Source organism: Syngnathoides biaculeatus, chromosome 13, assembly GCF_019802595.1.
Source record: "Syngnathoides biaculeatus isolate LvHL_M chromosome 13, ASM1980259v1, whole genome shotgun sequence".
Lineage (NCBI taxonomy): Eukaryota > Metazoa > Chordata > Actinopteri > Syngnathiformes > Syngnathidae > Syngnathoides > Syngnathoides biaculeatus.
The window spans coordinates 1,347,564-1,357,500 of record NC_084652.1 but is presented as its reverse complement, the minus strand read 5'-3'; the positions used below and the strand labels follow the sequence as shown (position 1 = coordinate 1,357,500).

General features: G+C 44.2%; 1 protein-coding gene across 3 annotated transcripts in view; it reads left to right on the top strand.

Moving 5' to 3' along the window:
• Window positions 1-9,937, top strand: part of foxc1a (forkhead box C1a) — a 152,944-nt gene that overhangs the window by 127,461 nt on the left and 15,546 nt on the right. The window contains exon 4 of one of the 3 annotated variants that reach the window (XR_009797776.1): window positions 7,221-7,518. The exons of the other annotated variants lie outside the window; for them this stretch is intronic. The gene's annotated coding sequence lies outside the window, so the exon portion shown is untranslated. Of the gene's footprint in view, window positions 1-7,220; window positions 7,519-9,937 lie in introns of those variants that run through there. 3 annotated transcript variants of the gene reach the window in all.

The following is a 9,937-nucleotide window of genomic DNA, read 5'->3' as shown; positions in this document are numbered from 1 at the left end:
CCACTTAGTAAAAGCTCATTTTGTTGTCTCAAGTTTTATCTAGTTAATATTGTACCATACACTCAGTCACAACGTGCAGTTTAATGATAAAAATCCAGCCTTAAGTCAGTAAATAAGAACAAAATGCATCTTTTGTCGAGTACTGACCGAGCTAGCTGTAGGATAATGGACTCAATGTTGATTGTCTTATCAATATGTACGCATTTTTTTTGGTAATGTTATGTAATGCCAATCGACATTGGCATCCCATTCGACAAGAAAACCCTCACCTACGACTACCAATGTTTTTGTATACGATAAAATACAGCTTTAAAAGTATGCGGTTCAACTCAAAAAATGTTTATACAGAGATTAAAATAATTGCTATATTCTTGGAATTCCCCCCCCCCAAAAAAAAAAAAAATTGAACAAGTGAGCCGTCACGGCGAAAAAGGTGTTCCACGATAAGTGAAGTTTAAACAACAAAGTGTTTTCAGACAGATGCTCTGCTGCCGATTTAATGTGCCCCTCATTCCTCCCCTTTTTATTGTCTAGTTAAACTCACTGGCCTTTAAATAGCTTTGGAGCGGCACTGCATAAAAAAAAAAAAAAAAAATCAGCCTTCAGTTAACAAGTAGAGAGAGACAGAAAGAGAGAGAGAGAGAGAGAGAGACAGAGAGCTGAGGCCCACTGACACAGACGCATTCATCACCGGGCGACGTCGTTGATTTGTACAGTTTAACTTGACATCTTGAATTCGGATCAAGACAGATTTTTCTTGAAGACGACAAACATTTGATTAGTTGGCACGCTTTGACTGTCAGCGTCAATTGGCCCCATTCTTCCCCAGACTTTTTATTACAAGCATATGATGGGGGCGGGGTGGCGACCACCAATAATGTGTGCAGGGGGTGGGGGTGGGGGGTCAAACAGTCAGCTCTATGTTGTCAGTTAGAAACAAAAGTGGGCAGCGAGATGAGCCCTGCGGTTAGCATGTCTGCTTCACAGTTCTTCAGGTCCTGGGTTCAAATCTTGGCTTTTGTGATGTGGATTTTTGCCCCCCGCCCCCTGTGTTTAGGGGGTCCTAGGATTCAGCAGCACCCCAAAAGGGCTAAAAGCCTCTATAACTGTTCAATAATATATTCGTTAGCACCATGGCTTTAATTAATATTACCACATGTACATGATACAACAACTCATTTCTCTCAATCCAGTTCAAACGAAGGACAGTGGTTCTGTCTCACCACCATAATCGTGCTCTATCTAAAGAAGGGGGGAAAAAAAACTCCTAGCTGAAACGATGTGTGATCAAATCCAGGGGGAAAAATTACAACTCAATGATTATGCTCTGTTGTTATTCCTCGGATGTCGTTAGGAAATGTGATGCATATCCTGATCGAGAGAGAAAACCATGTTTGATTTGTTTTTGTTGGTAAAATATCATGTTACAGGTACTCTATTGAGCTTTTACATATTTCTAGGTTGTTTAAAACCGGCATACCGTTTCAAAATAACCTTTTGGGAGGTGTTTCTAGTTTCAGGGGTGATGCAAATCATTTTTAGGGGACAAAAGTCTGCTCGAAACGCTCGTGACGAAAATGGAAGGATAAAGTGACACGTCAGGCCCTCCGAGTCACTTCCGAGCTTCTTTCCAAGGTGTGCCTTAACGTTATTCCACGCTTGCTTGCCTTGCACCTCCAAACGCGGCACATATGCATACCCCACACAAGGCCCAGCTGCTGCAGGCCCATTTGGTGGTAATCAAGTCGACCAGAAGCCCCACATCCTCTCCCTGATTAACACTTCTCAAGTTCTAACGCGGATCTGGACTCCTCCTCCTGTTGAATACTGGGACCTGCTCACCGTCCAGGAGATGAATAACCCTGTTGTCGACACGCAAAACCGGCTAATCACGCGCCGCGAAAGAAAAGAATGTCCGCGCGCCGCAAGTGCGTTTCGCCCGCTGTTTGTTTATTTGAGCGGAGCCCATTTTTGCAATCAGCTGAGGTTGCGAGCTCAGGTTCTCTTGTACCTGCGCGGAGATCTGGACGCTTCTTATACGCTCCATTACCGCGCCTGTCAGCCACAACAAATTCATGGCCCAACATGCAGATAAATCTACGACTTCCTGCTACAGGACATTTGCTGCAGACATTCCTCTCCGGCCGCAAAGAAAGTCTGAACGCACACAGGATGAAAAAAAAAAAAAAAAAAGCTTCTGTTGAATGAACTCTTACTCTCTGTTCACAAGTAAATGATCCAACAGCTTCAAGGTTTTACTTTAAATACACTCGGTAGACTGCAGACCTCCTCCGAGGCATTTGGGATTAAGGTTATTACTGGTAGCGTGGAATCTACGGATTTGGCGTCGCTGTCTTATTGTGTGCTGAACATAAAAGTCATCCTTCACATTGAATTTTAGGACATTTTCCCAAGTTGCAGTCATGTATAAAACAAAAAAATATATTTACCTTTTGGGAAATACAGTAATGTGACCAAATTATAGTTTATAAATGATATTGGTTGAGGAGCCTCGGCACTTTTAATGGTGTGTTAGCACTAGCTTCAATGCTAGCTAATAAGTTTTTTGACGTGTTTTCTCAAATGGAGGCACGTGCACCCACATTTTGGGGGCAGGTGCTCCAAGCCACAACATGGGCACCCAATGCTGAAATTATTCCTGCTATTGAGATTTTTTTTTTATCATTCTAAGTTAACTCAATCAACACAATCTTTCATAACAGCTATAAAAGAAAAAAAATGAAACGAAGCTATCATGCAGATACTGTAAAAGGTCCGTATAACTTTGTTCCAAAGGCAGATTTTTCAAGTATACAAAATCAGATCTAAAATTAAAAAAAAAAAAAAAACCATGTAGTTGTAAACATTGTGGTAGAAACATTTTGTATTCCACAATATTCAAGTGTATTACCCATCGCAACTGAGTGTCAGTATTTAGTCGCGCAATCTGTTTTCCTTTTTATATTTTTGTCCTAAGTGTTTCCGCGTCGTTCCGCATTCTACCGAGCGTATCTTCGCTCATCAAAGAGGCAGTCTAAACACCGTCTTCCCCCTTTGTGGTCTTTTGTTATTAGGATGCAGCTTTCCACGGAAGCCTTTGTATTTAAATCATCAAAACCCACCGGGGGTGTCTTCCCAGTTCGGTGAAGGCTGTGAAGTTTACGACTTTGCCGTGCTCCTTTTTATTCATCAGATAGACTTACAGTATTTTCTTTTGATTGGTCCCGCAGGTCTGAACGCGTTTCCCTCCGGTGCGACGTGCCCCCTTCCATTCAGTTTCAAACACAATCCTTTGTGGCCGCGGCACCCCGTCGCCTATTCCACTCGGCAGGCTCTTTGAAGGTTCTTCCGTCGTACGGTCTTCCTTAGAAATCAAGCCCGCGTGGGGCAGGATGATGAGATTTGCGACTTCATTGTGACTTTCAATCAGTCTCAGTCCATGTTCGATCCCTTGCTTGAATTATGATTTACCGCCCACGGCATTAGGTACACCCGCAAACTGGTTTGATAGCAAATACAAGAGCCGCAACCCTGCAGTCTACTACGGTTGACAGTATATTCCTTGTAGGCCGGTCAAATTGTCACGTGGTTTGTCACATTTTGACAAAGATCTGACCGGTTTTATACGCTTTATCAGGCTTTTGTGATAGCTGGATGTCAGAGCTTTGGAGCACATTTGTGGCCACCATGTGTGTGTTTCTTTCGGCTTGCATAGCGCACTTCCAGATCTTTACCATCGTGTCAAATCGTAGTAGATTGTCACGCACCTTATCAGGCAGTGCAAACCCTACAACTCGCCATGATCAAATGTGGCAGAATGTTGAAAAACTCAAGGGAAATTCTTTGGATCCCACATGAGACTGCCTCTCATATTTTTACACCCAATCACATTTTGTTGCATTCACCTCATGTTACTAAAGCCAACTAGATTTCTCATCTGCACTGTGACTGCAGTTTTTTTGACAGTTTGACAATCTGGCCAGGCATCCGCGGCAATCACGGCCTGTCACGCGCAGGTATCCCGTCTCCCCGTCTTGTGTCTCATCTGTCCAGTCTTGTCCACCGTGGCTTGAAACGTGGCTACCGATACACGGTGGCCTGCGCCATGTTCCCGTATTGCAGCATTAGATGTTGACAATAGAAAATCTTACAATCCAGTTACAAAAGTGGAAGGTACTTTTGCTGTGTAGTGTATAAAAGACGCTCTCCCTTAGAGAACGGGTGAGAACCTCGGTCACCCGGGAGGGGCTTAGTGTCGAGCCGCTACTCCTCCGCATTGGGAGGAGCCGGATGAGGTGGCTGGGGCATCTGATTCAGATGCCTCCCGGACGCCTCCCTGGCGAGGTGGTCCGGGGATGTCCCGAAGGAAAGAGACCCAGTGGACGACCCAGGACAAACTGGAGAGACTATTTCTCTCGGCTCGCTTGGGAATGCCTCCGGAAGAGCTAGAAGAAGTGACTGGGGAAAGGGAAGTCTGGGTATCCCTGCTGAAGCTACTTCCCCTTTGTGACCCAACCAGGAAAAGCGGTAGAAGATGGATGGCTGTATAAAAGACAAACATGGATAATCAGCTAATGTAATCATCTGATATTCCTTGATGGTTTTGTGCAAGAGGCTATAGTCTTGTTCCTCACCACTGGACCACTGCATGGGGGCGGGGATCCTAAGCACAATTTATTGTAATCATGACTTCACATACCAGCGGCAGCATGTGGTCAAGCTTAATTTGTTAGTCAGAAGTTGGCACCTGGCACAGATGAGCTCCCCAGACAGGATTAACAAACCTCATTTCAAAGGCGTAAAAACAATCCCTGCATCTGCAGACCTCAGTTGCACTTGTCAACTCCTCGGACACATGGCCGCATCGATAAGTAAAGCTCGACCTCACTCATAGTGAATGGATTATTTTATTTTTATTTTTTATTCTAGCATTGTCATCGGAACTCTCCTCAACATTTGGGGTCTCTCTCGATTAGGCGGTTCCAGTCGTGTAACTTATAGTTCAAAGATTTCATTGTTATGCTACACTTCCTGAACACTAACAAACAATAGGAGGGTGTCCTGTTCGTATCCCCGCTCGACCACATGTCGTCGTTGTGTAGCCCGCATTTCCTAAGAATGAATGAGGTTGAATGTTTGTTGGTGGTCAGAGGGGTCGTAGCCGCAGAATGGCAGCCACGCTTAAGTCAGCTGTGCCTACACAAGTCGCTTTCCACCACTAGCGTGTGACGGTGCCATGCATGCTGTCAATTCTCGCGTGAGCTGCGCACCTGATCAGTAATCCATTCGTCCGTTTTCTGAGCCGCTCATCCTCACAAGGGTCGCAGAAGTGCTAGAGCCGATCCAAGCTACGGTCTGTCATTAATTTCCCTCCTGATATGCTCATGGTTAATAAAGGCTCACGCAGTCTTTGAACTGTTTCAAGCAGGATGATACGAAATGTTTGTGGCTTTGATGTTTTGGGGCTTTTTTTTTGGGGGGGGGGGGTTGCTCAAGCTTTTATTTGTGGAATTTTATAGTGGACTGTGTAAAAATGGTCTGACAGGCCCGTATATAAAAGTGCCAGAGACTGTAGGGTGTGAACTTGCAGAACCAGATAACGAACGTGTGATGGGCGTGAGTAGTGATTGATGTTGGAGATTGAAGGAAGCCTTTGTGTACCAATAGTTGTCGCATACTGTAAGTATATTTCCGTATTATTGGGATTGCAGGTGAAAACAAGGAGTCTTTCTTTGTACGAAGTCAGCCAGAGACACTTGGATTTTTTTTTTTTTTTTACACTTTCTGCACAATTTCCTCTGTATTTCCTCCCCGGAGACCCTCGTCTGCAGAATGTGCAGAGTGTGCTTTCCATGGACAACAGGCAATGGAACCTGCGCCTCTTCCCTCCCTCGCTCCCTCCTGCACCACAAAACAGACAGACGGGGAGATGGAATTATTACCCAGAAAACCTCACCACCACCCCCACTGCCTCACTTTTTTTTTTTTTTTTTTTTTTACATTCATTTCTATCCGTGAGTTCCCGGAACACTGAGCTACTATTACGACCAAAATACTTGGACCGCACGCTGTTGTTCATCCACTTGTTCGCTCGGAAAAGCAATCGCTCCTCTCGGGAAAGTGCATCTGCTTTTATTTCTGGCTTCCAAGGTGGACTGATATGTAGGTACAAGTAATACAATACACAGTTAAACAGCATAAACGCACATCCCTCTATCCGTTTCCTTAGCTGCTTATCCTCACGAGGGTCGCGGGGAGTGCTGGAACCTTATCCCAGCTGTCAAGGGGCAGGAGGCGGGGTACACCCTGAACTGGTTGCCAGCCAATCGCAGGGCACATCGAGACAAACAGCCGCAGTCACAATCACACCTAGGGGCAATTTAGCCTGTCCAATGGACAGGTTTACAATTACGCCATCTTGTGTGTCATAGAGGTCAGAAAACACCGTTTTTTTTTCTATTGTTAATTTATCCGATTGGTCCAAGGGTGGTGGTGACATCATTGGAAACCTATTCATTAATGGTGCATGTTTTTGGGATGTGGGAGGAAACCGGAATGCCGGGAGACACGGGGAGAACATGCTAACTCCACAAAGGCGGGTCCGGGATTGAACCCGGGACCTCAGAACTGTGAAGCAAACGCGTTCTAGCTGAGTCACCATGCCGCCCTATGAACGTATTAGTAAAGTATTATTAATCTCACTTTTCTACTACTTGACCCCTTTATCAACTATCCAATTGTACTCAATAGTTAACAACAGCTCAGCTAGTTAAAAACAAACCATTGTTTTGCTGGAACAATGAAGATGCATTATAAATCATAAATTATTTTCCGCATTTGAATGTGAAAGTGTCCAATTGGAATACAAGGTGTATAAAAATGTCCTTGCTAGAAATTGTGCTAACATAAATCAGTGTGGAGCAAATGAGATCACGCGGAATGTTGTTGTTGGAGTGCTAATGGCATTCAATATTTGTCACTGTCCCCGTACACAAATATCAACTATGCATCAACCTTGAGCTTTTTTTTAAATCAGCCGTCATGTGTTTTCGTCTGAAGAGGAGAAAACATTTCCAAGGACACCAAGTTGCCCAGCTTGTCTTTGAAAGCCACGGTCAACGATCGGGGGGGGGGGGCAAAAACCTCCCCCGGCGCGCTTTCTCCCCCCCCCCCCCACAACGTGTCGAGATTGACCGCAGTTAGCGGCCATTTGTTTGCAGGCCGACGTCCGAGGGCCTGGCGGATGCGGCAAAACGTGTGAAGCGACGGCCGCTGCGCGAAAATGAGCGCTGGAGCCGAGGAAACGTGAGTCACGGGAGGAAGGATGCCCGCTTTAAAACCAGGAAGTGAGACTCCCAAGATGCTGTGGGTTAAATGAGACAGCAAGAATACTTACTTCAAGGATACCGTTACACGACCGAAAGCGGAAAAACATTTCGCCCTTGAAATTTTTGAGACTTTTTCCATCATCAGCGTACGTTTATGAAAAATCATTGTCTTTTGGTCAGGGGTGTGAAACCGTGGAATGATTCTGCTGATGATATTAAGAAATGTACCAACTCTCAGTTCTGTGGTGTAATGTATTACAGAATATTAAAATATGTTGTGAATGCAATATAAGTAGAAAAATGGGAAGAAGTAACTAATGTGAATACTAAATAATCTTATTTTTCTTTTGGGTAATTTAAAAGGGATACTGTGAGTATTTTAAAGCTATATCTTTCACATTCCATTTAGTTTTGTAGATTATTGCATTTTTTCCTATTTGGTGTTCTTGCTTTCTTTTAAGTAACCAAATAAATCACAGTCAAATCAACTCGACTATTATCTCCTGTACATCGACAACAAAAAAGTTATAGTCAATGTTTGTGATCTCAAATCAAAGCAAATCTCTTCTACGAATCAATTTCTGCATAACAAGACCCAAAAGATCTCTGCGGTCCACTCCCTTTGTTATTTTTGGTGTGACATCCGAAAATATAATGCTTCGCATAGACATAAGCAATAATCATGTCGTTTTCAAACACTTCTAACTTGAGAATGGGTTTTCAAATGTGTGCGTATTTCGGCTCAGACGCGCCGCGGTCAAACGGACCCAATGTCCACATCAACACTGCTTTTATTGCGTTTCAACACAGGCAACGCTCATAAAGACAAGAAAAGCGCGTATTGTATTTTCCCTCACGGGGGCAGTACTTCATTGCCAATTTTCCATGTTAAAGGAACACTCTACCCAAAATTCATATGTACAATAAACCCTCCAATGTGACGTATTATTATCATTACATATATTTTGGACATTAATTGACATTTTAAATAAAGAACATTTTTGAAATCCAACCAAAGCCAGCCAGCTTTCACAAGCCAAACCCGGAAGAAACATCCTTGACTCCGCCCCTTAGCATTACAGACCCTTCGTTCTAGCTAAACCAAGATGCCGACCTGTTGTGCACCAAACCGCAACAAAACTGGGAAAATGCACCCAAATTTGTCCTTCCACCTCCCGTGGGGTCAACCTGACAGGATAAAGTTGAGGCTCGTTCATCAGCCGAGGAAATTTGCACGCATAGCATTAGCACGCATTTGCCTCTTGTACCGGTACTGTATAAGCAACAACATATTTTACGAGTCGGCACGGTGGTGCAGCTGTAAAGCGTTAGCCTCAGAGTTATGAGGACCGGGGTTCAATCCCGGACCTCCGTGTGTGGCGTTTGCAAACTTCTCCCGGTGTCTGCGTGTCTGTAACCTGCCTCCTACCAGTTGACAGCTAGGATAGGCTCCGCGACCCTCGTGCGGCTAAGAAAATGGATGGATGGATGGATGGATGGATGGATGGATGGATGGATGGATCGATACGTGTAATCACTTTAGGGAAGTCCCCGTTCAAAATGCGTACTCGCCGATTTTCCACTGGATGTACAAGTGGTCCTTTCATCAAACTGTCATGGATCCTACCTAAATTGATATCTAGCACGTCTTCGTCCAGACAAACAACCCTAACCCTAATTTTTGGGAGCGTCTTCCTTTAATCTGCGCTAACGCTGCAGCTCTGCTTAGCTTTTAGCTTTGCATTGTGTCAGTTGCTTGAAAATTCCGCATCTGTGCACAGCCTTGCTGACAAGTCAGCACGGTGAATCTATGTGGAGGTGATATTATGTAAATTAGTCTGTTACACATCTCCAGGAAGTTCATTTCAGAATTTTTGGAAAGGACGCTCAATAGTGTCAACTATTTGTATACACATTTTTAAGTGATACAGTTCACTGCAATTCTTGAATGCAGCGATTCTTAAATGTCCGGTTTGGGCCACTGAAGCATTCTGGGTAGGTTGCGGCCTGTCAAAAAGTCAACAAAAAACACACACAAAAATGAAAGCTCATTGTTTTGGTTCCGTTAGTAAGCTGTTGTCACGTTCCCTCTCAGTGGACCCTCAATGCAGAAATCTCAGTGAAACTTCATTTTGTGAACACTTTTTCATTCCTGCAGGTTTTTTTTTTTTAAATTCTCATTTCTCTAACGACATCTTTATTACCCTTTTCCTCCCTTGCGATGAGTCATCACTGCTGTCGGACCTCAACCCCATTAATTGCCGTCCTAACGCCCTCAAATCTACATTGGGGGAGTGTGTACGAACAAGGCCAAAGTGTGGAAAGGGAGAGGAAGGAGATAAATAGATCCACGCAGTCATTAAGATAGCCTGAGCGTCGGTGGAATTCATCACGTCAGATAAGGCCGGGGGCCTCTGGAGGGGGGCAAGGTGTGTCGCTGGCACCCACCAATCATTGTCAGTGGTAATGGTGCCCGCGCCCATCTTGTTGTTTTTTACCATTTTGCGATAAACATGGAACACTATCAGTGCAACAACAAAACGAAAAAACATATGTATATCTCAATAACATGGTTAAAAAAAAAAGTCCATTCATTGCAGTCCTCATCC